This window comes from Lissotriton helveticus, chromosome 1_2 (assembly GCF_964261635.1).
Source record: "Lissotriton helveticus chromosome 1_2, aLisHel1.1, whole genome shotgun sequence".
In the NCBI taxonomy this organism is placed as follows: Eukaryota; Metazoa; Chordata; class Amphibia; order Caudata; family Salamandridae; genus Lissotriton; species Lissotriton helveticus.
Genome location: NC_136058.1, coordinates 75,775,315 through 75,801,744, shown reverse-complemented (window position 1 = coordinate 75,801,744; position 26,430 = coordinate 75,775,315).

Sequence of the window (26,430 nt, the reverse complement as noted above, 5' to 3'; positions counted from 1 at the left end):
AATTGGACTTCGCCTTTTGTTGGATGGGGGATAACAGTGTACTGATACCAAGGAGCACCCTTCCTTTTGCTTTCCAACACCATTTACTATAGGGATACCAAATATTATGGCTCACGCATTGCTGTAATATCTAGTATCCCATTTGTTTCATGGGTTACCCTTGAGCCATTGAATAGTTGAAAGTGCCTTTTGTTTGATAGCAGACTACAGTAGGTTTCACATTTTGTACATCATTCCACAAGATTTTGCATCCATACCCATAGGGGAAACCAACTATAATAGCCTATACGGCCTATAATATTTGGGATCCCCAGTGTTTCTCGGGTTAGAACTTACCAGGATCCAATTTGACTCCGCCGTATGTGGGATGGGGAAGCACAGTATTCCTATATCAAATAGCATCCTTCCTTTTGCTTTCCAACATCATTTACTAAGGGGATACTAAATATTATGGGTCACACATTGCCATAATATCTTGTATCCCCTATGTGTCATGGGTTACCCTTAAGCCATTGACCAATTGAATTTGCCTTTTATTTGATAGCAGACTACAGTATCTTTTCAAATTTTGTACATCAGTCCACAAGATTTTGCAACCGTACCCTTAGGGGATACCAACTATAATAGCCTATACGACCTATAATATTTGGTATCCCCAGCGTTTCTCGGGTTAGAAGTTACCAGGATTCAATTTGATCTCGCCTTATGTTGGATGGAGGAGCACAGTATTTTCATACTAAATAGCACCCTTCCTTTTGCTTTCCAAAATCATTTTCTATGGGGATACCAAATATTATGGCTCACCCATTGTGTAATATATTGTATCCCATATGTTTCATGGGTTACCCTTTAGCCATTGACCAATTGAATTAGCCTTTTAATTGATAGCAGACTACAGTATCTTTTCATATTTGTACATCATTCCACAAGATTCTGCATCCGTACCTTTAGGTGATACCAAATGTAATAGCAAATACAGCCTATAATATTTGGTATCCCCAGTGTTTCTCGAGTTGGAAGTTACCAGGATTCAATTTGACTTCGCCTTTTGTTGGATGGGGGATAACAGTGTACTGATACCAAGGAGCACCCTTCCTTTTGCTTTCCAACACCATTTACTATAAGAATACCAAATATTACGGCTCACGCATTGCTGTAATATCTAGTATCCCATTTGTTTCATGGGTTACCCTTGAGCCATTGAATAGTTGAAAGTGCCTTTTGTTTGATAGCAGACTACAGTAGGTTTTCACATTTTGTACATCATTCCACAAGATTTTGCATCCATACCCATAGGGGAAACCAACTATAATAGCCTATAAAGCCTATAATATTTGGGATCCCCAGTGTTTCTCGGGTTAGAACTTACCAGGATTCAATTTGACTTTGCCGTATGTAGGATGGGGAAGCACAGTATTCCTATACCAAATAGCACCCATCCTTTTGCTTTCCAACATCATTTACTAAGGGGATACCGAATATTATGGGTCACACTTTGCCATAATATCTTGTATTCCCTATGTGTCATGGGTTACCCTTAAGCCATTGACCAATTGAATTGGCCTTTTATTTGATAGCAGACTACAGTATCTTTACAAATTGTGTACATCATTCCACAAGATTTTGCAACCGTACCCTTAGGGGATACCAACTATAATAGCCTATACGACCTATAATATTTGGTATCCCCGGCGTTTCTCGGGTTAGAAGTTACCAGGATTCAATTTGATCTCACCTTATGTTGGATGGAGGAGCACAGTGTTTTCATACTAAATAGCACCCTTCCTTTTGCTTTCCAAAATCATTTTCTATGGGGATACCAAATATTATGGCTCCCATATGTTTCATGGGTTACCCTTTAGCCATTGACCAATTGAATTAGCCTTTTATTTGATAGCAGACTACAGTATCTTTTCATATTTGTACATCATTCCACAAGATTTTGCATCCGTACCTTTAGGTGATACCAAATTTAATAGCATATACAGCCTATAATATTTAGTATCCCCAGTGTTTCTCGGGTTGGAAGTTACCAGGATTCAATTTGACTTCGCGTTTTGTTGGATGGGGGATCACAGTGTACTGATACCAAGGAGCACCCTTCCTTTTGCTTTCCAACACCATTTACTATAGGGATACCAAATATTTTGGTTCACGCATTGCTGTAATATCTAGTATCCCATTTGTTTCATGGGCTACCCTTGAGCCATTGAATAGTTGAAAGTGACTTTTGTTTGATAGCAGACTACAGTAGGTTTTCACATTTTGTACATCATTCCACAAGATTTTGCATCCGTACCCATAGGGGAAACCAACTATAATAGCCTATACGGCCTATAATATTTGGTATCCCCAGTGTTTCTCGGGTTAGAACTTACCGGGATTCAGTTTGACTCAGCCGTATGTGGGATGGGGAAGCACAGTATTCCTATATCAAATAGCATCCTTCCTTTTGCTTTCCAACATCATTTACTAAGGGGATACTAAATATTATTGGTCACACATTGCCATAATATCTTGTATCCCCTATGTGTCATGGGTTACCCTTAAGCCATTGACCAATTGAATTTGCCTTTTATTTGATAGCAGACTACAGTATCTTTTCAAATTTTGTACATCATTCCACCAGATTTTGCAACCGTACCCTTAGGGGATACCAACTATAATAGCCTATACGACCTATAATATTTGGTATCCCCAGCGTTTCTCGGGTTAGAAGTTACCTGGATTCAATTTGATCTCGCCTTATGTTGGATGGAGGAGCACAGTATTTTCATACTAAATAGCACCCTTCCTTTTGCTTTCCAAAATCATTTTCTATGGGGATACCAAATATTATGGCTCACTCATTGTGTAATATATTGTATCCCATATGTTTCATGGGTTACCCTTGAGCCATTGACCAATAGAATTAGCCTTTTATTTGATGGCAGACTACAGTATCTTTTCATATTTGTACATCATTCCACAAGATTTTGCATCCGTACCTTTAGGTGATACCAAATGTAATAGCAAATACAGCCTATAATATTTGGTATTACCAGTGTTTCTCGGGTTGGAAGTTACCAGGATTCAATTTGTCTTCGCATTTTGTTGGATGGGGGATTACAGTATACTGATACCAAGGAGCACCCTTCCTCTTGCTTTCCAACACCATTTAATATAGGGATACCAAATATTATGGCTCAGCATTGCTGTAATATCTAGTATCCCATTTGTTTCATGGGTTACCCTTGAGCCATTGAATAGTTGAAAGTGCCTTTTGTTTGATAGCAGACTACAGTAGGTTTTCACATTTTGTACATCATTCCACAAGATTTTGCATCCGTACCCATAGGGGAAACCAACTATAATAGCTTATACGGCATAGATTATTTGGAATCCCCAGTGTTTCTCGGTTTAGAACTAACCAGGATTCAATTTGACTTCGCCGTATGTAGGATGGGGAAGCACAGTATTCCTATACCAAATAGCACCCATCCTTTTGCTTTCCAAGATCATTTACTAAGGGAATACCAAATATTATGGCTCACCCATTGTGTAATATATTGTATCCCAAATGTTTCATGGGTTACCCTTAAGCCATTGACCAATTGAATTAGCCTTTTATTTGATAGCAGACAATAGTATCTTTTCATATTTGTACATCATTCCACAAGATTTTACATCCGTACCTTTAGGTGATACCAAATTTAATAGCATATACAGCCTATAATATTTGGTATCCCCAATGTTTCTCGGCTTGGAAGTTACCAGGATTCAATTTGACTTCGCCTTTTGTTGGATGGGGGAGCACAGTGTACTGCTACCAAGGAGCACCCTTTCTTTTGCTTTCCAACACCATTTACTATGGGGATACCAAATATTACGGCTCACGCATTGCTGTAATATCTAGTATCCCATTTGTTTCATGGGTTACCCTTGCGCCATTGAATAGTTGAAAGTTCCTTTTGTTTGATAGCAGACTACAGTATGTTTTCACAATTTGTACATCATTCCACAAGATTTTGCATCCGTACCCTTGGGGAAAACCAACTATAATAGCCTATACGGTCTATAATATTTGGTATCCCCAGTGTTTCTCGGGTTAGAAATTACCAGGATTCAATTTGACTTTGGCGTATGTCGGATGGAAAGTACAGTATTCCTATACCAAATAGCACCCTTCCTTTTGCTTTCCAACATCATTTACTAAAGGGATACCAAATATTATGGGTCACATATTGCCATAATATTTTGGACCCCCTATGTGCCATGGGTTACCCTTAAGCCATTGAACAATTGAATTAGCCTTTTATTTGATCGCAGACTATAGTATCTTTTCACATTTTGTACATCATTCCACAATATTTTGCATCTGATACCCTTAAGGGACACCAAATATAATATCCTGTGGGGCCTATAATATTTGGTATCCCCAGCATTTCTCTGGTTAGAAGTTACCATGATTCAATTTGCCATTGACTTATATTGGCTGGAGGAGCACAATATTTCTATACCTAATAGCACCCTATCTTTTGCTTTCCAATATCATTTACTATAGGGATACCAAATATTATGGCTCATTCATTGTTGTAATATCTCGTATCCCCGATGTTTCATGTGTTACCTTTTGAGCCATTGAATAGTTGAAATTACCTTTTGTTTGATAGCAGACTACAGTATGTTTTCACATTTTGTACATCATTCCACAAGATTTTGCATCCGTACCCTTAGGAGATACCAACTATAAAAGCCTACACGGCCTATAATATTTGGTATCTCCAGTGTTTCTCAGGTTAGAACTTGCCAGGATTCAATTTGACTTCACCTTATGTTGGATGCAGGAGCAAGGTATTTCTATGCCAAACAGCACCCTTCCTTAAGCTTTGCAACATCATTTACTATGGAGATACCAAATATTACAGCTCACGCATGGCTGTAATATCTCTTATCCCCTATGTTTAATGGCTAACCCTTGAGCCATTGAACAGTTGAAATTGCCTTTTGTTTTATAGCAGACTATAGTATCTTTTCATATTTTGTGTTTAATTCCACCAGATTTTGCCTTCAGTACCCTCAGGGGATACCAACTATAATAGCCTATATGGCCTATAATATTAAGTATCCACAGTGTTTCTCAGGTTAGAAGTTTCCCGGTTTCCATTTCACTTTGCCTTATGTTGGATGCGGGAGCACAGTATTTCTACAGCAAATAGCACCCTTCCTTTTGCTTTCCAACATCATTTACTAAGGGGATACCAAATATTATGGCTCACGCATCGCCATAATATCTTGTATCCCCTATGTTTCATGGGTTACCCTTTAGCCATTGACCAATTGAATTTACCTTTTATTTGATAGCAGACTACAGTATCTTTTTATATTTTGTACATCATTCCACAAGATTTTGCATCCGTCCCCTTAGGGGATACCAAATAAAGTAGCCTATATGGCCTATAATATTTTGTATCCCCAGTGTTTCTCGGTTTAGAAGTTACCAGGATTCAATTTGACTTCGCATTATGTTGGATGGGGACAGTAGTCCTATACTAAAGACCACCCTTCATTTTGCCTTCCAATATCATTTACTAAGGGGATACCAAATATGATGGCTCACACATTGCTGTAATATCTGGTATCCGCTATGTTTCATGGGTTACCCAGTAGCCATTGAATAGTTGAAATTGCCTTTTGTTTGATAGCAGACTACAGTATCTTTTCACATTTTGTACATCATTCCACAAAATGTTCCATCCGTACCCTTAGGGGATACCAACTATAATAGCCTATGTGGCCTAAAATATTTTGTATCCCCAGTGTTTCTCTGGTTAGAAGTTACCAGTATTCGAGACTTTATGGACGGTAAACTTACCGCCGATGAGGTAGCTTTGGCTGTGCGCTCCTTGAATGCTGGAAAGGCGATGGGTCCCAACGGTCTCCCTATCGAATTATATAAGCTCCGCCCCGATATAGTTGCCCCCATTTGAGAGATATGTTTTTGGAGTCTAGAGAGTGTGGTGTTCTCCCCCGAGATCAGAGACTGGCATCGATTGTGGTGATCCATAAGGAAGGGAAGCCAAAAACTAGCTGCGCTTCGTACAGACCGATCTCATTGTTGAATGCAGAGCCTAAGATATTGGCTAAGATACTGTCCAATAGACTGGTAAAAATTATCGGTGAACTTGTCCATCCCGATCAATCGGGATTTCTTCCATATCGAAATACGGCCTTGATTCTGAGGCGATTGCATGGGGTTCTTGCGAGAGCACATACCCTGCAGGAGCCTGCTATCGTGGCGTCACTCGATGCGACAATGGCTTTTGATACGGTAGAGTGGTCGTATTTATGGGCTGTCTTGGCTAAGTTCGGTTTTGGTTTGAAGTTCATTAGCTGGGTGCGTCTATTGTATACGGAGCCACTCACACAGGTAGTCGTTAATGGTCGTGTCTCGGCGCCATTTTGTCTTGGGCGGGGGATTAGGCAGGGGTGCCCACTCTCCCCACTTCTGTTTTCACTGGCTCTCGAGCCGTTGGCGGCTTGCCTCCGCTGGGAGCCCTCGATCAAGGGTATTCATTGGTCTCCACAGTTTGAGGATCGGATATCTTGCTTTATCTTTCCTCTCCGAGGAAATCTCTAACTGTCCTCTGTGATGTTTTGGCGTCGTATGGCAGAAATTCGGGATTGGTTATAAATTGGACGAAGTCGTATTTGTATGTTTTACATGGCGACGCCCCAGTTTTGCCTTGGAACTGCCCCATTCAAGTTGTACGGGAAGGTTTCAAATATCTTGGTGTTTATATTTCCATGGATCCTACGATCCGGTTTGAGCGAAACCTTCTTCCTCCATTAGCTCGGCTGAACAGTGACGTGATGGGGTGGCAGAGACTTCCACTTTCGATGTCGGGACAAGCGGCCCTTTTTAAAATGATGTCTCTGCCACGTTTCCTCTATGCCCTCCAAAACACCTTAGACGTAGTACCTGCAGGCTATTTCCGTGAAGTGGAAGCTTTGCAGCGTAAATTACTCTGGGACGGCAGGCCACGTATTGCGTTGGCCAAACTAACGCTTCCGTGATATGACGGAGGGATTGCCCTCCCCGACATCAGGAGATATTATTGGGCGTCGCAACTGGGGGCTATAAATCATGCTATGTATGGATCTGCGACTGATCCCGGCTATGCCATGGATAGGTGGCTGCTTCCGGGTGTTGCTACTTCGCCTGGTTGGAAAGACCGCTTGACTCTGGCTGTCCCACTCTTTAGTTCGGATAGATTTGGCAAACTATGGAACACGAAGGGTTTCGAAAAATGGGAATTGATTGGAATAACCACTGTAGGTGATCTCTGGGTGAAGGGGAAGATTAAATCATTTGCTGACCTACAAAAGAAATATGAGATGAGTGGTACGGAGTATTTTCGTTATGCGCAGGTCAGACATGCACTGCGATTGGTCTTCCCCGAGGGGGAGAAGATACCGGAGGCATCCCCCTTGGAGGACCGTATACTAGATGGACATATGCCCGATAGCACCATTTCCCTGGTATATAAAAAACTGATTAATCATAGAGTTGATCTTTTGGTAGATTTGAGGGAGAGGTGGACCTGTGATGGCCTTGAAATTGATGACGAGGACTGGCAATCGGCGATGTCCTCTCCTAAGGAGGTCGCGATCCCAGCAAGATTGCGACTTGTCTAGCTTAAGATACTCCATAGAATCTATATTACGGGTCCACGTTTGATTAAGATGGGTCTATCAGAGGAGGGTTTGTGTAAGCGGGGATGTGGCCTATTGGCGACGTTCCTTCATATCATCTGGGAATGTCGACATATGGTGAATTATTGGGGCTCTGTTTATAATGTTATGCATGAAGTTACAGGGGTGGCTATCTTGCCAGAGGCTAGGAGATGCCTGCTAAATATCTGGGAGCCCACGGATCTGAATACTGCACAGACCCGAAGGGTCACGTTGGGGTCCATGATCGCTAAACGAAATGTAGCACAACTGTGGGGTTCTGTTAGGCCACCAACGATAGAGAGATGGAAAGATAGTATGGATTCGTGTATGTTCCATGAAAAAACTGTTTACCTGGCACGGGGTCGTCCTCGGAAGTGTAATGATATTTGGGGCCCCTGGAACGAATACAGGGGAAATATTTGTGTACCACCTGCAAATGTAGTCCTGGATGTTCCAACTTCCCCATAACCCGATTGAATGTGCGTTTATGATATTGATGTATGGCTCCCCTCCCCCCGACCAAGAATTTTTGTATTTAATGTTGACGGTGATTGGCCCCCTTCTGTACTCTGCACCGATGTATTTAGTGATGCCTTGTTTTAACAAAAAGAAATAAAATAAAAAAAGATTTTACTGAATAAAGATTTACTAATGCATAAATGTCAGACATGATAAAGTTTTGCTTTGAATAAAAATTAGATAAATGAAGAAGTAAAAGAAAAAAAAAGAAAAGTTACCAGGATTCAATTTGACTTCGCCTTATGTTATATGCAGTAGCACAGTATTTCCAAACTAAATAGCACACTTCATTTTGCTTTCCAACATCATTTACTATGGGGATACCAAAAATTATGGCTCATGTATTGCTGTGATATCTCGTATCCCCTATGTTTCATTTGTTACCCTTTACCTATTGACCAGTTGAAATTGCCTTTTGTTTGATAGCAGACTACGGTATCTTTTCATATTTTTACATCATTCCACAAGATTTTGCCTCCGTACTCTTAGGGGAAATCAACTATAATAGCGTATACGGCCTATAATATTCGATATCACCAGTATTTCTCCGGTTAGAAGTTACCAGGATTCAATTTGACTTCACCTTATGTTGGATGCGGGAGCACAGTATTTCATTCCCAAATTGCACCATTCCTTTTGCTTTCAAACGTCATTTACATTGGGGATACCAAATATTGTGTCTCACCCGTTGCCGTAATATCTTGTATCCCCTATGTTTCACGGGTCACCCTTTAGCCATTAACCATAATTTGATAGCAAACTACAGTATATTCTCACATTTTGTACATCATTCCACAAGATTTTGCCTGTGGTACCCTTAGGGGATACCAAATATAATAGCCGATACAGCCTATAATATTTGATATCCTCAGCGTTTCTCGGGTTAGAAGTTACCAGGATTCAATTTTACATCGCCTTATGTTGGATGGGTGAGCACAGTATATCTATGCAAAATAGCACCCTTCCTTTTGTTTTCCAACATCGTTTACTATGGGGATACCAAATATTATGGCTCACGCATTGCTTTAATATCTCGTATCCCTTACGTTTCTCGAGTTACCCTTTAATCATTCAACAGTTGAAGTTGCCATGTATTTGATAGCAGACTACAGTATCTTTTCACATTTTTTATATAATTCCCCAAGATTTCACATTAGCTTCCTTTAGGGGATACCATATATAACGGACTCTACCGCCTATAATATTTGGTATCCTCTGTGTTTCTTAGGTAAGAATTTACCAGGATTCAATTTGACATGGTCTAATGTTGGATGGGTGAGCACTGTATTCCTATGCCAAAAAGCACCCTTCCTTTTCCTTTCCTACATCATTTAGTATGGGGATACCAAATATTATGGCTCATGCACTTCTGTAATATCTTGTATCCCCTATGTTCTAAGGGGACCCTTTAGCCACTTACCAATTGAAGTTTCCTTTTTTTTTTTAAAACAGACTACAATCCCTTCTCATATTTTTTACATACTGTTCCCTTAGAAATACCAAACATAATGGCCTATAAAGCCTATAATAGTTGGTATCCCCTATGTTTTTAAGTTAGAACATGCCAGGATTCCCTTTGACATGATCTGATTTTGGGTGGGTGAGCACAGTATTTTAATGCCAAATAGCACCCTTCCTTTTGCTTTCCAACATTGTTTACTATGGGGATACCAAATATTATGGCTCACGCATGCAGTAATATCTTGTATCTCCAATGTTTCTCGAGTTACCCTTCAGCCATTCACCCCTTGAAGTTGCCATGTATTTGATAGTAGACTACAGTAGACTACACATTTTTTATATAATTCCCCAAGACTTCACATCTCTTTCCTTTAAGGGATACCATATATAATGGACTCTACCGCCTATAATATTTGGTATCCCTTGTGTTTCTCCGGTTAGAACTTACCAGGATTCACTTTGACATGGTCTAATGTTGGATGGGTGAGCACAGTATTCCTATGCCAAAAAAAGCACCCTTCTTTTTCCTTTCCAACATCATTTACTATGGGGATACAAAAAATTATGGCTCATGCATTGCTGTATTATCTTGTATCCCCTACGTTCCATGGTTACCCTTTAGCCATTGACCACTTGAAGTTGTCATTTATTTGATTGCAGACTACAGTATTTTTTCATACTTTGTATATCATTCCACAAGATTTCACATCCGGTTCCCATATGGATACCAAACATAATGGCCTATACCGTCAGTAATATTTGGTATCCCCTATGTTTCTCAAGTTAGAACTGGCCAGGATTCAATTTGACATGGTCTTGTGTTGGATTGGTGAGCACAGTATTTTTGTGCCAAATAGCACCCTCCCTTTTGCTTTCCAACATTGTTTACTTTGGGGATACCAAATATTATGGCTTACGCATTGCTGTAATATATTGTATACCTTACATTTCTTAAGTTACCCATTAGCCATTTCCCAGTTGAAGTTGCTATGTATTTGTTAGCAGACTACAGTATCTTGTCACATTTTTCATGTAATTCCCCAATACTTCAGATCTGTTTACTTTAGGGGATACCATATATAATGGACTCTACCGCCTATAATATTTGGTATCATCTATGTTTCTCTGGTTAGAGCTTATCAGGATTCAATTTGACATGTTCTTATTTTGGCTGGGTGAGCACAGTATTTTTCTGCCCACTGGCATCCTTTCTTGAGTTTTCTAACATCTCTTACTATGAGGATACCAAATATTACGGATTATGCAAGGCTATAATATCTTGTATCCCCTACTTTTAATGGGTTACCCTTTAGCTATTGACCAACTGAAATTGCCTTGTAATTAATAGCCAATTACTGTATCTTTCTGTATTTTTGATTTCCTTCCACAAACATTCACATAAGGTTCCTTTGGGGATACCAAAAATAATGGCCCATACAGGCTATAATATTTAAGGTTCACTGACAGAATATCGATGTACAAAATATAGGGCCCGATTCCTATGTCATTTGGAAGGCTTCCTAGTCTGATTTGGCTTTCCCAGATCCGATTCGTAGCCCTTGTTTATGACCGAATCGTACACAGGTCTGAACGGCAAAGTACAATGCGAAGATCACGTACGCATTGGCCAAATCGTTTCCGGGACCCAAACCTGTTTGTGTGACTCGTTGTTATCTGAATCATGCAGCGCTATGGAGCCGAATTTCGACTGAGAGAACACGATGGACGATTCAGACAGTTTCTTGTCCTCGGTCTCAGCAAGATGAAAAGGCTGTCGGAATCGTACTTCGGGAGCCGTAGCAGGCCCCCCTTCACCCAAGGTACTCTGAATCTGTCACAGGGATTCGCACATGGGTCCCCCCTGATCCAGGCAAGCACAGTGGCCATGGTGCCCGCCACAGGGTGTAGGCTTTTCCCCACCCACCCCTTTTTGCTATGTGAGCCGATGTACGCGTCTGTACATGTGCTACAGAATGCAGCACACATAGAAAGAGAAAAGCAAGGAGAAATAAAAGTATTTCTCCTTGTATTACCATTCTAATGCCTGCTCTTGGATGGCGTTGGTTTTTGCCGCTGCCTCAGATGTACACCTCCTTGAAAATCTGGGGCAGCTTTAAAAGCAATGGGTATTGCAGTTGATCGCCCACAGCAACTCCCATTGCACACCCCTTTCACACTAAGTGATGAGTGTAAAGGGGCCTTGTTAGACCTGGCACCATTGGCATGGGTTTCCCTTGTATTTGTGCCTTTGCTTCCTGTGTTTTTGCTGCGTGTTGGAATTTGTTTTTGCTGGTCTAGATGCTTTGGGCACTTTGCCACTGCTGTTCAGTGCCAAAGTCCAAGTGCTCCCTTTGTATTGTTATGGATTAGTGATTCCCTGTTTGGCATATTTGATTTACTACTCAGTCCCTAGTACAGTGCACTGTGTGTGCCCAGGGCCTGTCAATCAAATGCTTCTAGTGGACCTGCAGCACTGATTGTTCCACCCACAGAAGCAGCCTGTAAATGTAACTCAGGCCTGCCATTGCAGAGCCTGTGTGCAGTCTAGTACTACCATGTCGACTTGGCAAGTATGCTCACTTGCCAGGCCCTATCCTTCCCTTTTCTTACCTGTCAGTCACCCCTAAGTTAAGCCCAAGGTACCCCTGTGGGCAGGGTGCAGCGTATGTAAAAGGTAGGGCATGCCCTGGTGTGTGTGGCATGTCCTGATAGTGAAGTACTGCCAATTTCGTTTTCACTATTGCAAGCCTACCTGTTCCCATAGGATAGAATTTGGGAGTTTGCTTATAACACATAATAAACATAACTACCTCTGCGAACAATGTAGGAAAATAAAGTTTAGTATGCCGGAACTCGGAATGTTAAAATGCATCTTTTAGTGAAGGTGGTTTTTACATTCTGTGTTTGAAAATATCACTTTTAGAAAGAAGGTATTTTCTTGCTTAGCCATCCAGTGTGCCTCTGCTAGGAGGTGTATTGACTGGCTGGCCTTGGAGTGACAGAGGCTGGGGAGGAGCTGTGGCGCCAAAGAATTTTATTGGCCAGGGCTGGGCTGAATAGACCTGGGATGCATTTAGAGTAGGGGGAGGAGATTTTCTTGCAGCTGAATGGGCCTGGTCTGCCTGACACACAGCTGTCTCAATCTCCTACCATGAAGCTGCACCAGGGAGGACAAAACTGGCTCTTACTGAGCACAGGGATTCTCTGCCACCAGAGAACAAAGGATTTTGCTTTATAAAAAGAGGGGCCGAGACCCCAGGCATTTAGACCACTCCTGGGAAATCAAGAAGAACCTTTGCCAAGGAGAAGAGCTGGAGAAACTGGAGGAGGAGTACTGCCCCTTTCCTGTGTACTGTCTGGGATTGGCCTGCAGTGGCTGCTTCTGCAAAGGAAAGGAGATGACTTTTCTGTGTGCTGTGTCCCCTGTTTGAGGAAGATCTTCAAGGGCTTGAAGTTGAGCTTGCCCCCTGTTCATGAGGTTTCAGGAATATCATAGATCTCACCAAGCTTCTAGGCACAGTCTCTGGAACCGCTGGTTTCCGTTACCTGGAGAAGAAAAGGGTAACCGACTCTGTCATTGAGTCCGTCGCAGGATTCCATGTCCTGAAGGCACCGTAGAAAGCACCGCCTCTTTTTGCAATGCAACGCTGGTCTCATCGACTCCGTCAATGATCCACTGCTTGCATCATGCCCTGTGGGCATCACACTCTGCACCGCTTCACTACACGATGCACTGATGTCATCGACTGTCGCTGCCCGACTCGAACATTGACCGGCTCCGTCGCCGCATCATGACCTCCCAGCACCGCATCGAGCACCGTCTCATGCTGAAACGCAAGCCTTGGTCTCACCGACTCTGTCAACTAGTCGCAAGCCTTGGTCTCGCCGACTCTGTCAACTAGCCGCTACCTGTACCGAGCCGTGAGGACACTGCACACTGCAACGCTTCCATCTCACCTCGCACCCGCAACAGTTACCCCAGATCGGCTTGTAACATTGTGTCAGCCGCAACAACAAAAGGTAGTGTCTCCGAGTCTGTCGACGCTTTAGGTAACCCGTACCGACGCCGTTGGACGGAATTGTTAGACTCTGTCATATTCAGTATCGCGGTAGCCCCGGACGGAGCTACCAAGTCAGTTTTTCCTGCAATTTAAAGGTTATTTAACACAGTAACTATTTTTTAAAAGTATTGTATATTGGATTTTTGTCAGTTTTGGTCTTGTTGGTTTAGATAAAGTTTGCTTATTTTTCCAAACTGGTGTGGTGTCCATTTGTAGTGTTTTCACTTTGTTACTGTATGCATGGACAAATGCTTTACACACTGCCTCTGAGATAAGCCTATCTGCTCCTGCCAAGCTACCAAAAGAGTAAGCAGGAGTTATTTTAGAAGTGTATCCCCCTTACCCTGACTAGGACGAAGGGTCCTTACTTGGCAAAGGTGCAAATCTCTGCCAACTAGAGACCCCCATTTCAAACAGACCTTATTTTCAAAGCAGCTGTAAGTCACAAAAAAGTGGCTTAACGCTGAGTTATAAATCTGGAGAGGGACATATCGCCAACAGAACGTCGCTAATTGGGACATTCTGGAGGTGATCCCGTTGTAACTAGGCCCCTGGGTTTCTCTTGCCACCGTGTGGGAGGCCCTATATCCCTGCAAAGTGATTGACAGTGCCAAGGTGTATAAAACACTAAACCACCTTGTGGCTTGAACTGCATGGTCTTGATTGTGTAATCACATTGTAAGTGTGATGCAGGGCTTGTATTTTGCTTTCAATCAATGGCATACAGAAAGCTGCAGTCTATGTTTTCAGACCACAGATCACTAACAGATTGCAAGTGTGTCAGCAATCTATATAACACAAATAGTGCATGTGTGATAGACTGAGCATAGCCTGCCGATCATTCAAACAGGCAGTTTCATCATCATCATCATCATAATTTTATTGTATGATTAATTAAAATCTTTACAATGTTTACAAACGATAAAAACAATGCATAACAAGTTTAAAATACACATTGACGTGTGGTCTGAATTATTATGTATTAAAAGTCATTACGATTGTCATGTTCCTTGGACAACTCGTTCTAGAATTTTTAGTTTCGGTTTAATCATTGTGTCTGATCCTTTTCTAGAAGTTGCTTTGTTGCCATGGACATGAATTTAATTCCTCGACATGAGAGGATGGAAGAGACGCCACTTAGCCACCATATAACCGCCTGCCTGCAGGTGCGGATTTTCAATGCGTTGAAGATTGCCCGCAGATATCTTCTTCTTAATGTTTGCTGCACAGGGCATACGCATAGTATGTGTGTCACTGTTTCGTTCTTATATCCGCATAGTCTACAGATAGCACTTTCTGATTTTTGTTTCCAAGAAGGCAGAAGATCTTTTGTAAAATGCATGCCCAGACGGTACGCTGTTAGCGTTTTTTTTAGGTGTTGACTGTAGTGTTGGGCTAGGAAGCCTTGCGGTTTTTGAGACGAGTAAGAGCTAATTACTGTCCAAGCGTGTCTCCGTTGACTTAGGATATTTTTATCTTTAATCAGGGAGATCTTTTTTGCCGAACTGTTTGCTATTTTGCAAAACTGCTTATGGTCAATGTTTTTTGTCCACACTTCGTGGAGTCCAAGAGTTGTCAAACTCTGTTTAAGAAATTTTCCCCAAAGAGTTATGTTTGGCCTGTCTACTAGAAAGTTTATTTCCTCCCAGCACATATTGTTCAAAGAGTCACTTGGTGCAATTCGGATCTTGTGGCAAAATTTTACAAATGTGGAATTTGACCTAATGTCTGGATTTTGTAATCCAAATTCTAATCGAACTTGGGCTGGCGATGCTGTTTTTGGCAATTCAAACACCACTTTATATATTTTGTTTTGAAGGTTGTTTAGGATTGCTGATTCGCTCCCGAGCCATCCGATTAGTCCATAAGACAAGGTAGGAATAATTTGGGCGGCCATAACTTTAAGTAAGTGGGTATAATTTGGACCACCCACAGTCTTTTGCAGTTGCCTGTATGCGTATATTAGCGATTGTGCCTTTCCTCTTAGAACCTGAATGTGCCTTTTTTTGTGTTACCCCGCTCAATGGTCATCCCCAGATATTTATAGGAGTCCTGTTCTTCGAAGAGAGATTTGTTCATTGACCATGTATATTTCAATTTCTTACACTCTGAGATTCGGAGCACTTTAGTTTTCTTTTTATTCAACTCCAGGTTTTCCTCTGTTAAATACGAGATCAGCGTATTCACTAAGCGTTGCAGTCCGACTGGTGTTTTGCTTAATAAAACTATATCGTCGGCGTACTGCATTATGGGTACGGGAACATTGCCTAGTTTCGGTGCATGACTTTCTGTTGCGTCTATTTTTCTTCCAATGTCAGCAAGATATAGATTGAAGAGACTGGGGGCAAGGACGCAGCCTTGTTTTAATCCGTCCTGAGTTTCAATTTTGTTAGTCAGGCTGCTGCCGTTCCCTTGTTTCACCTTGGCCCATGTCTCGCTGTATAGTCTTGAAATTGCATTTATTAGGTATTCCGGCATCCCCCATTCTCTTAGCTTGCTCCACAACCTGGGCCTGCTTACATGGTCGAAAGCTGATTTTATGTCGACGAAACAAGCATATAGTTGATGTTTTATTTTTTTATTTTAAACAACGAAGGAGTGACTTAATGAAAACAAAATAAGACAAAACAAGGTGTGTTAGGTTATGCAATGGTCCCTACCCGGTTGGCGTAACTGTAAGGTTGGAAAAATCCAATCCTAACAATCAGGAGGTCGCAACCCAGAAAAGTAGTATAACTACACATAACTGGAAAGGACAAGTAAACCTCTTTGTTAAAAGGACCCTCACTCACCACTAGTTGGTGACATGCTTCATCATAGGGTCCCCGCTGGGGTGGCCGAATGCCCCCCCAGCGTGCTACAACGCCTGATTTACAGCGGAGCGGGTTGGTGTTGAGTGTGACAGTGGTTTAACTCAAAAAAAATTGTTGCAAAATAAGTGAGTGCAGAATTTAAAAATTACTAGGTTGAAACCCAAACAAAATCTTCAATGTGGGCCAACCTGTATCCAGATTAAAAAGGCGGACAAAATAGGTTCTGAATTTGGAGACCTGTGTCCTTGAGTGAGATATAAGGTCAACATGTTTCTGCTGTAAAAATGCAGGATCGCACAGCATTCGTCAGGACCATAGACCAATAGCACTCCGGTGGTATGTACACACTAAGGTACACCCTCCCGTGAGGCACTTGATGTAAAAAATTGAAAGAGTATGATGTAATTACTCACGGATATTGCCCGTGTCGGCACACTGTGATTCACAGCAGCCCGAGTTACCTGTAGAGAAAGGAGAGGGACACACTAACACATAGACACACAAATCAACATGTTATCCATTTTTACAACATGTAGCAAGGTAACGTGAGAATTATCACATCACCTCTGTTTCCTTAACACCCTATTAGAGTGGTAGGATAAAGTACCCTCATGATCATAAATTCGATATAGAGGGATGTCTAGTTACAGACTTCTAAACAAAAATTATTCATATTAGAATAGTGGAACCAAAGAGGGAGGTTCCTGAAACGCAGTAGATTTATTTAAATCAGCGTATTTTGGGCTAAAGTTTTAGAAAGGCTAAGGATTTCTTACCCCTCCATAGTTTATACTTAAGCCGGGTATATAATAAATAATTAAAGCAGACAAAATATATTATTTTGGAGACTCATCAAACGGCAAAAGGGGGGGCCTCACAATGTGGAAACCAGAGCGACAACATGCATTAATCTGCAAGGTTCAATAGCGTGTCAGCAAGGAGCTCAAAGCACTTACAGCTAGAAGGAGGGAAATTCTCTTCATGGGTCAAGACAGCACGGGAATTGTTCACGCGGTGTAAAATCTAGCGTGTAAGGAGGAAAACAAGATGTTACCAAACCCTCCGTAGTTCGACAGTCTTTGAGGCAGAAAGCAGCTGCACGGTAGACAAGCAGTTTAAAAACTTACTTTTCCACTCGCGACTCCCCGTCCAAAACCTATGCTACAGGACTGCCGTCTGCCCGGAGGTAGTAGAGAAACCCATGTGAGCTCTTTTAAATAACATAGTTGTTCCGGCCACGTGACTGGCGTGCCCGGACATGAAAAGGGGGGCGTGACACGGGGCGTCACACAGGGCGAGGCGGAGAAGCCTTAAAGGGACAAAGCCCCTTTGGTCACCCTACAGGTAATGCGGTTCGAATCCCCGTTCCGCCTCGTTGGTGAACCAATAAGTTGAGGGGAATAAGATGTTAATTTTGAGGAACAGTAGTTCTCTCCAAAAAATGTGATTAATATTCATAACGATAACGATTAAGGCAAAGACGTGCGTCGATTAAAACGAGCCAGTCCTGAGTGGGAGGCTACGCCTTGATACTATATGGTAGGCAGCCAATTTGTCTGCGCCCATACCTTCCGAAATAGTGCATTGTCCTAGAATCTTCTGGGGCATTGATAACTAATGGCCCCTTTAGTACTGTATTATTATTAAAATATGCTTAGATCGTGATGCCATATGAAATGGCTCTAGTGCGGTTATATTCTTGGTTCACCTTGATCCACCCAGTCACCTGTCTGGGATATGGTATGCGCTAGAAAAGGGTCGAGAAATAAGGCATGTTGTCACCAAGCAAAGCAACCACCTCTTCTTTTGAATTTATGATCATGAGGGTACTTTATCCTACCACTCTAATAGGGTGTTAAGGAAACAGAGGTGATGTGATAATTCTCACGTTACCTTGCTACATGTTGTAAAAATGGATAACATGTTGATTTGTGTGTCTATGTGTTAGTGTGTCCCTCTCCTTTCTCTACAGGTAACTCGGGCTGCTGTGAATCACAGTGTGCCGACACGGGCAATATCCGTGAGTAATTACATCATACTCTTTCAATTTTTTACATCAAGTGCCTCACGGGAGGGTGTACCTTAGTGTGTACATACCACCGGAGTGCTATTGGTCTATGGTCCTGACGAATGCTGTGCGATCCTGCATTTTTACAGCAGAAACATGTTGACCTTATATCTCACTCAAGGACACAGGTCTCCAAATTCAGAACCTATTTTGTCCGCCTTTTTAATCTGGATACAGGTTGGCCCACATTGAAGATTTTGTTTGGGTTTCAACCTAGTAATTTTTAAATTCTGCACTCACTTATTTTGCAACAATTTTTTTTGAGTTAAACCACTGTCACACTCAACACCAACCCGCTCCGCTGTAAATCAGGCGTTGTAGCACGCTGGGGGGGCATTCGGCCACCCCAGCGGGGACCCTATGATGAAGCATGTCACCAACTAGTGGTGAGTGAGGGTCCTTTTAACAAAGAGGTTTACTTGTCCTTTCCAGTTATGTGTAGTTATACTACTTTTCTGGGTTGCGACCTCCTGATTGTTAGGATTGGATTTTTCCAACCTTACAGTTACGCCAACCGGGTAGGGACCATTGCATAACCTAACACACCTTGTTTTGTCTTATTTTGTTTTCATTAAGTCACTCCTTCGTTGTTTAAAATATAATTATTGGGGTACAGGAGTGTCTACTCGCGCCCTATCTCTCTTGTTGATTTTGTTGGTTCTTAGAGCAGCGTGCAGCTGTGAGAGACTTACTGATTTATTATTAGCAGAGACTTATTAATAACGAGACCATCAATCTACCATGGAAGAACAGGGCCCCTCCTTTTCAAAAGAAGAGGTGGTTGCTTTGCTTGGTGACAACATGCCTTATTTCTCGACCCTTTTCTAGCGCATACCATATCCCAGACAGGTGACTGGGTGGATCAAGGTGAACCAAGAATATAACCGCACTAGAGCCATTTCATATGGCATCACGATCTAAGCATATTTTAATAATAATACAGTACTAAAGGGGCCATTAGTTATCAATGCCCCAGAAGATTCTAGGACAATGCACTATTTCGGAAGGTATGGGCGCAGACAAATTGGCTGCCTACCATATAGTATCAAGGCGTAGCCTCCCACTCAGGACTGGCTCGTTTTAATCGACGCACGTCTTTGCCTTAATCGTTATCGTTATGAATATTAATCACATTTTTTGGAGAGAACTACTGTTCCTCAAAATTAACATCTTATTCCCCTCAACTTATTGGTTCACCAACGAGGCGGAACGGGGATTCGAACCGCATTACCTGTAGGGTGACCAAAGGGGCTTTGTCCCTTTAAGGCTTCTCCGCCTCGCCCTGTGTGACGCCCCGTGTCACGCCCCCCTTTTCATGTCCGGGCACGCCAGTCACGTGGCCGGAACAACTATGTTATTTAAAAGAGCTCACATGGGTTTCTCTACTACCTCCGGGCAGACGGCAGTCCTGTAGCATAGGTTTTGGACGGGGAGTCGCGAGTGGAAAAGTAAGTTTTTAAACTGCTTGTCTACCGTGCAGCTGCTTTCTGCCTCAAAGACTGTCGAACTACGGAGGGTTTGGTAACATCTTGTTTTCCTCCTTACACGCTAGATTTTACACCGCGTGAACAATTCCCGTGCTGTCTTGACCCATGAAGAGAATTTCCCTCCTTCTAGCTGTAAGTGCTTTGAGCTCCTTGCTGACACGCTATTGAACCTTGCAGATTAATGCATGTTGTCGCTCTGGTTTCCACATTGTGAGGCCCCCCCTTTTGCCGTTTGATGAGTCTCCAAAATAATATATTTTGTCTGCTTTAATTATTTATTATATACCCGGCTTAAGTATAAACTATGGAGGGGTAAGAAATCCTTAGCCTTTCTAAAACTTTAGCCCAAAATACGCTGATTTAAATAAATCTACTGCGTTTCAGGAACCTCCCTCTTTGGTTCCACTATTCTAATATGAATAATTTTTGTTTAGAAGTCTGTAACTAGACATCCCTCTATATCGAATTTATGATCATGAGGGTACTTTATCCTACCACTCTAATAGGGTGTTAAGGAAACAGAGGTGATGTGATAATTCTCACGTTACCTTGCTACATGTTGTAAAAATGGATAACATGTTGATTTGTGTGTCTATGTGTTAGTGTGTCCCTCTCCTTTCTCTACAGGTAACTCGGGCTGCTGTGAATCACAGTGTGCCGACACGGGCAATATCCGTGAGTAATTACATCATACTCTTTCAATTTTTTACATCAAGTGCCTCACGGGAGGGTGTACCTTAGTGTGTACATACCACCGGAGTGCTATTGGTCTATGGTCCTGACGAATGCTGTGCGATCCTGCATTTTTACAGCAGAAACATGTTGACCTTATATCTCACTCAAGGACACAGGTCTCCAAATTCAGAACCTATTTTGTCCGCCTTTTTAATCTGGATACAGGTTGGCCCACATTGAAGATTTTGTTTGGGTTTCAACCTAGTAATTTTTAAATTCTGCACTCACTTATTTTGCAACAATTTTTTTTGAGTTAAACCACTGTCACACTCAACACCAACCCGCTCCGCTGTAAATCAGGCGTTGTAGCACGCTGGGGGGGCATTCGGCCACCCCAGCGGGGACCCTATGATGAAGCATGTCACCAACTAGTGGTGAGTGAGGGTCCTTTTAACAAAGAGGTTTACTTGTCCTTTCCAGTTATGTGTAGTTATACTACTTTTCTGGGTTGCGACCTCCTGATTGTTAGGATTGGATTTTTCCAACCTTACAGTTACGCCAACCGGGTAGGGACCATTGCATAACCTAACACACCTTGTTTTGTCTTATTTTGTTTTCATTAAGTCACTCCTTCGTTGTTTAAAATATAATTATTGGGGTACAGGAGTGTCTACTCGCGCCCTATCTCTCTTGTTGATTTTGTTGGTTCTTAGAGCAGCGTGCAGCTGTGAGAGACTTACTGATTTATTATTAGCAGAGACTTATTAATAACGAGACCATCAATCTACCATGGAAGAACAGGGCCCCTCCTTTTCAAAAGAAGAGGTGGTTGCTTTGCTTGGTGACAACATGCCTTATTTCTCGACCCTTTTCTAGCGCATACCATATCCCAGACAGGTGACTGGGTGGATCAAGGTGAACCAAGAATATAACCGCACTAGAGCCATTTCATATGGCATCACGATCTAAGCATATTTTAATAATAATACAGTACTAAAGGGGCCATTAGTTATCAATGCCCCAGAAGATTCTAGGACAATGCACTATTTCGGAAGGTATGGGCGCAGACAAATTGGCTGCCTACCATATAGTATCAAGGCGTAGCCTCCCACTCAGGACTGGCTCGTTTTAATCGACGCACGTCTTTGCCTTAATCGTTATCGTTATGAATATTAATCACATTTTTTGGAGAGAACTACTGTTCCTCAAAATTAACATCTTATTCCCCTCAACTTATTGGTTCACCAACGAGGCGGAACGGGGATTCGAACCGCATTACCTGTAGGGTGACCAAAGGGGCTTTGTCCCTTTAAGGCTTCTCCGCCTCGCCCTGTGTGACGCCCCGTGTCACGCCCCCCTTTTCATGTCCGGGCACGCCAGTCACGTGGCCGGAACAACTATGTTATTTAAAAGAGCTCACATGGGTTTCTCTACTACCTCCGGGCAGACGGCAGTCCTGTAGCATAGGTTTTGGACGGGGAGTCGCGAGTGGAAAAGTAAGTTTTTAAACTGCTTGTCTACCGTGCAGCTGCTTTCTGCCTCAAAGACTGTCGAACTACGGAGGGTTTGGTAACATCTTGTTTTCCTCCTTACACGCTAGATTTTACACCGCGTGAACAATTCCCGTGCTGTCTTGACCCATGAAGAGAATTTCCCTCCTTCTAGCTGTAAGTGCTTTGAGCTCCTTGCTGACACGCTATTGAACCTTGCAGATTAATGCATGTTGTCGCTCTGGTTTCCACATTGTGAGGCCCCCCCTTTTGCCGTTTGATGAGTCTCCAAAATAATATATTTTGTCTGCTTTAATTATTTATTATATACCCGGCTTAAGTATAAACTATGGAGGGGTAAGAAATCCTTAGCCTTTCTAAAACTTTAGCCCAAAATACGCTGATTTAAATAAATCTACTGCGTTTCAGGAACCTCCCTCTTTGGTTCCACTATTCTAATATGAATAATTTTTGTTTAGAAGTCTGTAACTAGACATCCCTCTATATCGAATTTATGATCATGAGGGTACTTTATCCTACCACTCTAATAGGGTGTTAAGGAAACAGAGGTGATGTGATAATTCTCACGTTACCTTGCTACATGTTGTAAAAATGGATAACATGTTGATTTGTGTGTCTATGTGTTAGTGTGTCCCTCTCCTTTCTCTACAGGTAACTCGGGCTGCTGTGAATCACAGTGTGCCGACACGGGCAATATCCGTGAGTAATTACATCATACTCTTTCAATTTTTTACATCAAGTGCCTCACGGGAGGGTGTACCTTAGTGTGTACATACCACCGGAGTGCTATTGGTCTATGGTCCTGACGAATGCTGTGCGATCCTGCATTTTTACAGCAGAAACATGTTGACCTTATATCTCACTCAAGGACACAGGTCTCCAAATTCAGAACCTATTTTGTCCGCCTTTTTAATCTGGATACAGGTTGGCCCACATTGAAGATTTTGTTTGGGTTTCAACCTAGTAATTTTTAAATTCTGCACTCACTTATTTTGCAACAATTTTTTTTGAGTTAAACCACTGTCACACTCAACACCAACCCGCTCCGCTGTAAATCAGGCGTTGTAGCACGCTGGGGGGGCATTCGGCCACCCCAGCGGGGACCCTATGATGAAGCATGTCACCAACTAGTGGTGAGTGAGGGTCCTTTTAACAAAGAGGTTTACTTGTCCTTTCCAGTTATGTGTAGTTATACTACTTTTCTGGGTTGCGACCTCCTGATTGTTAGGATTGGATTTTTCCAACCTTACAGTTACGCCAACCGGGTAGGGACCATTGCATAACCTAACACACCTTGTTTTGTCTTATTTTGTTTTCATTAAGTCACTCCTTCGTTGTTTAAAATATAATTATTGGGGTACAGGAGTGTCTACTCGCGCCCTATCTCTCTTGTTGATTTTGTTGGTTTTATTTTTTTAGCCTTGTCGGTTAGCAAGCACAGGGTGGCCAGGTTGGTAGTTGTCCCCATCCCCAGTCTGAACCCAGTTTGAAACCTGGGGATTATTTTTGTAGTTATTTCCCAGTCCTGTAGCTCTTTCAGCAGGCATGAGGCGTACAGCTTGGCTTCGACGTCTATTAGGGAAATTAGGCGATAGTTTCCTGGCTCTTTCCGGTCCCCTTTCTTGTAAATTGGGTGGATAATGTTTCCTCTCCATGTTTCCGGAAGAGTTCCTTTTTTTAGGATGTAATTGAAGAGTGTAGATAAAAGATCGGCCCAGAAGTCAATATCTGTTTTGTAAACCGCGTTTGGGATGCCGTTTGGCCCCGGGGCCCCTTCTGATTTTAATTTCTGTATTAGCCTTTTTATTTGGGCATGTGTAAATGTTGGTTCTTCGTGAGTGAGGTTTAGTTCCGCAGTAACGCTTTTTGGGCTGTAGTCCTTGCTCTCCCTAGGTCCCCCTTGTTCTTTTTCTTCGATTCTTTGGGGATCCTTTGTTAGGTAAAGATTCTTCACGTATGTCTCCCATTCGGTGTTGCTGATCCCGGGATCCTGTTGTAATTCATGACCTAGATTTAGTTCGTTAATGATTACCCAGAACTCTCTAGAGGATGATTTTTTGCTGGAAATAAGTAACTTTGTCCATACCCGTTCTTTGTATTGGCCTTTTGCCTCCCATAACTTTTTTTGGGTATGCCTTTCTCATGTTTCTGAGGTCTACAGTATTTGTGTTTTGATCCTTTACGGCCATTCGTTGGGCCCTGGCTAGTTTCCTTTTTTCTTGTTTTAATTCAGTATTAAACCAGGGCGCTGGTTTTCTTGTTTGGTCTCTACTTCCTCTTGGGTTAGCTGAGTGGTTTTCCTTTATTACCTCCAACAAATTTTCCCAATTATTTGTTGGGTCTCCGTTGTCAAGGCTCCCATTTTGCAACATGAAGTTTGTGGCCGTGGTCATGATTTTTTGTGTTTCCCCGCCCCTCCATTTTATTTTCCATAAGTTTAATTTTTCTGTTTCTTGGTTCAATGACCTCGTTTTCTCGGCTCTGGGTGCAATAATATCCAACCTGAGGATTTGTGGGTAATGATCACTTTCCAGGCGCTGGACTATTGAATATTGCACGATTGGTACAAGTTTCGTTGATACAAGTGTAAAGTCCAGAGTTGATTTAACATTGCCGCTCACATAAGTGGGGCACAGTTGAGTCAGGCCTTCCTTGCTTTTGCATTTTAATATTGTTAGGCCCATTGTTACTATCTTCCTCCGATTAATTTGGGTGTACGCAACTGCTGATCTTGTTACTCTGTTCCTTCTGCTCCTGTTAGTGATGAGTAAGTTGTGATTAAAGTCTCCAGTGATTATCATGGAGCTTTGCTTATTAGTTTTTTATAAAGTTTTGATTAGAGTTAACAATGTTTCCAATTTTCCCTTTTTTGTTTTCTGGTCTGGGTGTATGTAAATGTTTAAAATTAGCAGTTGTTGCGGGGGCTGTATTGTGATTTTTATAACTTGAACCCAGTTTATTCCAACGTCCAATGTTTCCTGGATCCAGTTGTATTTCTGTGAGACGAGGATTGTTAAACCACCCCGGGGGTGCCCGTATTTTGCGTGTTTTTCTGCAAGTATGTGATAGTCCGTGAAGCCTGGAATTCCTAGTTGCGACAGATTCCAGGTTTCTTGTAAGAGTATTATGTCTGATTTGTCAAAAAAACTTAGGGTTTCGTGATCCTGCTCTATGGAGTTGAAACCGTGCACGTTCCAAGAGCATAGCTTGATTTGGTCTGCTGTCGTTTTTTCCTTTTGCCTACCATTTACTTGTTTTCTGGTTATGGTTGTTTTGGTAGTTTGTTTTTTTCATGTCACTATGTGTGTCTGGTACTGTGGTGCTAAAGTAGTTCTGCACAACTTTGGACTATTATAGTAAAATTGGAGCAAGTCTAAATGATTCACTTCATGAACCCCTAAGATGTGAGCCGTCTCTGTTTCAGAGCTTGTGGCTAGAGTATCTCAACAAGGCCAGTATAGAAAAATATGTTTTGTAAAGTGCACAACGACTCCCAGAGGGATCTCTTGATACTGATGGCAATGTGTGCTGTTAAGTAACTCAGGGGTCCTCATTTTATCATTTTGGGTAAAAGGTAGGCATGGGTAAAATTTAGTTTGGAGTGGCATAATTGCACACATTTTCCTGCATTTGTTATGCACAAAATGCCATGATTGCAGTATTGCACCATGCTGCATATTCAGTTTTCATTTATTCCAAAATGTGATTGTGGGAGCACGGTAACAATGTGAAATAATAGAACATCAGTGGCTGTTCATGTGACATGAAATTATTAACTTTTTTAGTGTCAAATGGACCCTAAAAATGAATGTAAGGAAGCATTTCATGCTAAAATTAACACAAAATGCCGGATAAGCATTTTGCATCATTTCTGAAAAGCAAATGGTTGGGACAGAAAAGTCCTCTGCATGGTAATGCACTTGTACCCCTACTCTGAGTGCCCAACTGTACTCTTGTCTGAATCCCAACTGCTGATTTTTGCTGTTATAGGCAAACACAGATCACACATGCATGCCATGACATAAGCCTGTCTCACGGATGGGGGTCTTGTTGAACTTGGGGTTCCCACGGCGCTACCCTCATAGTGGTGGAAGGCTACCACCTTCACCAGGAGTTAAG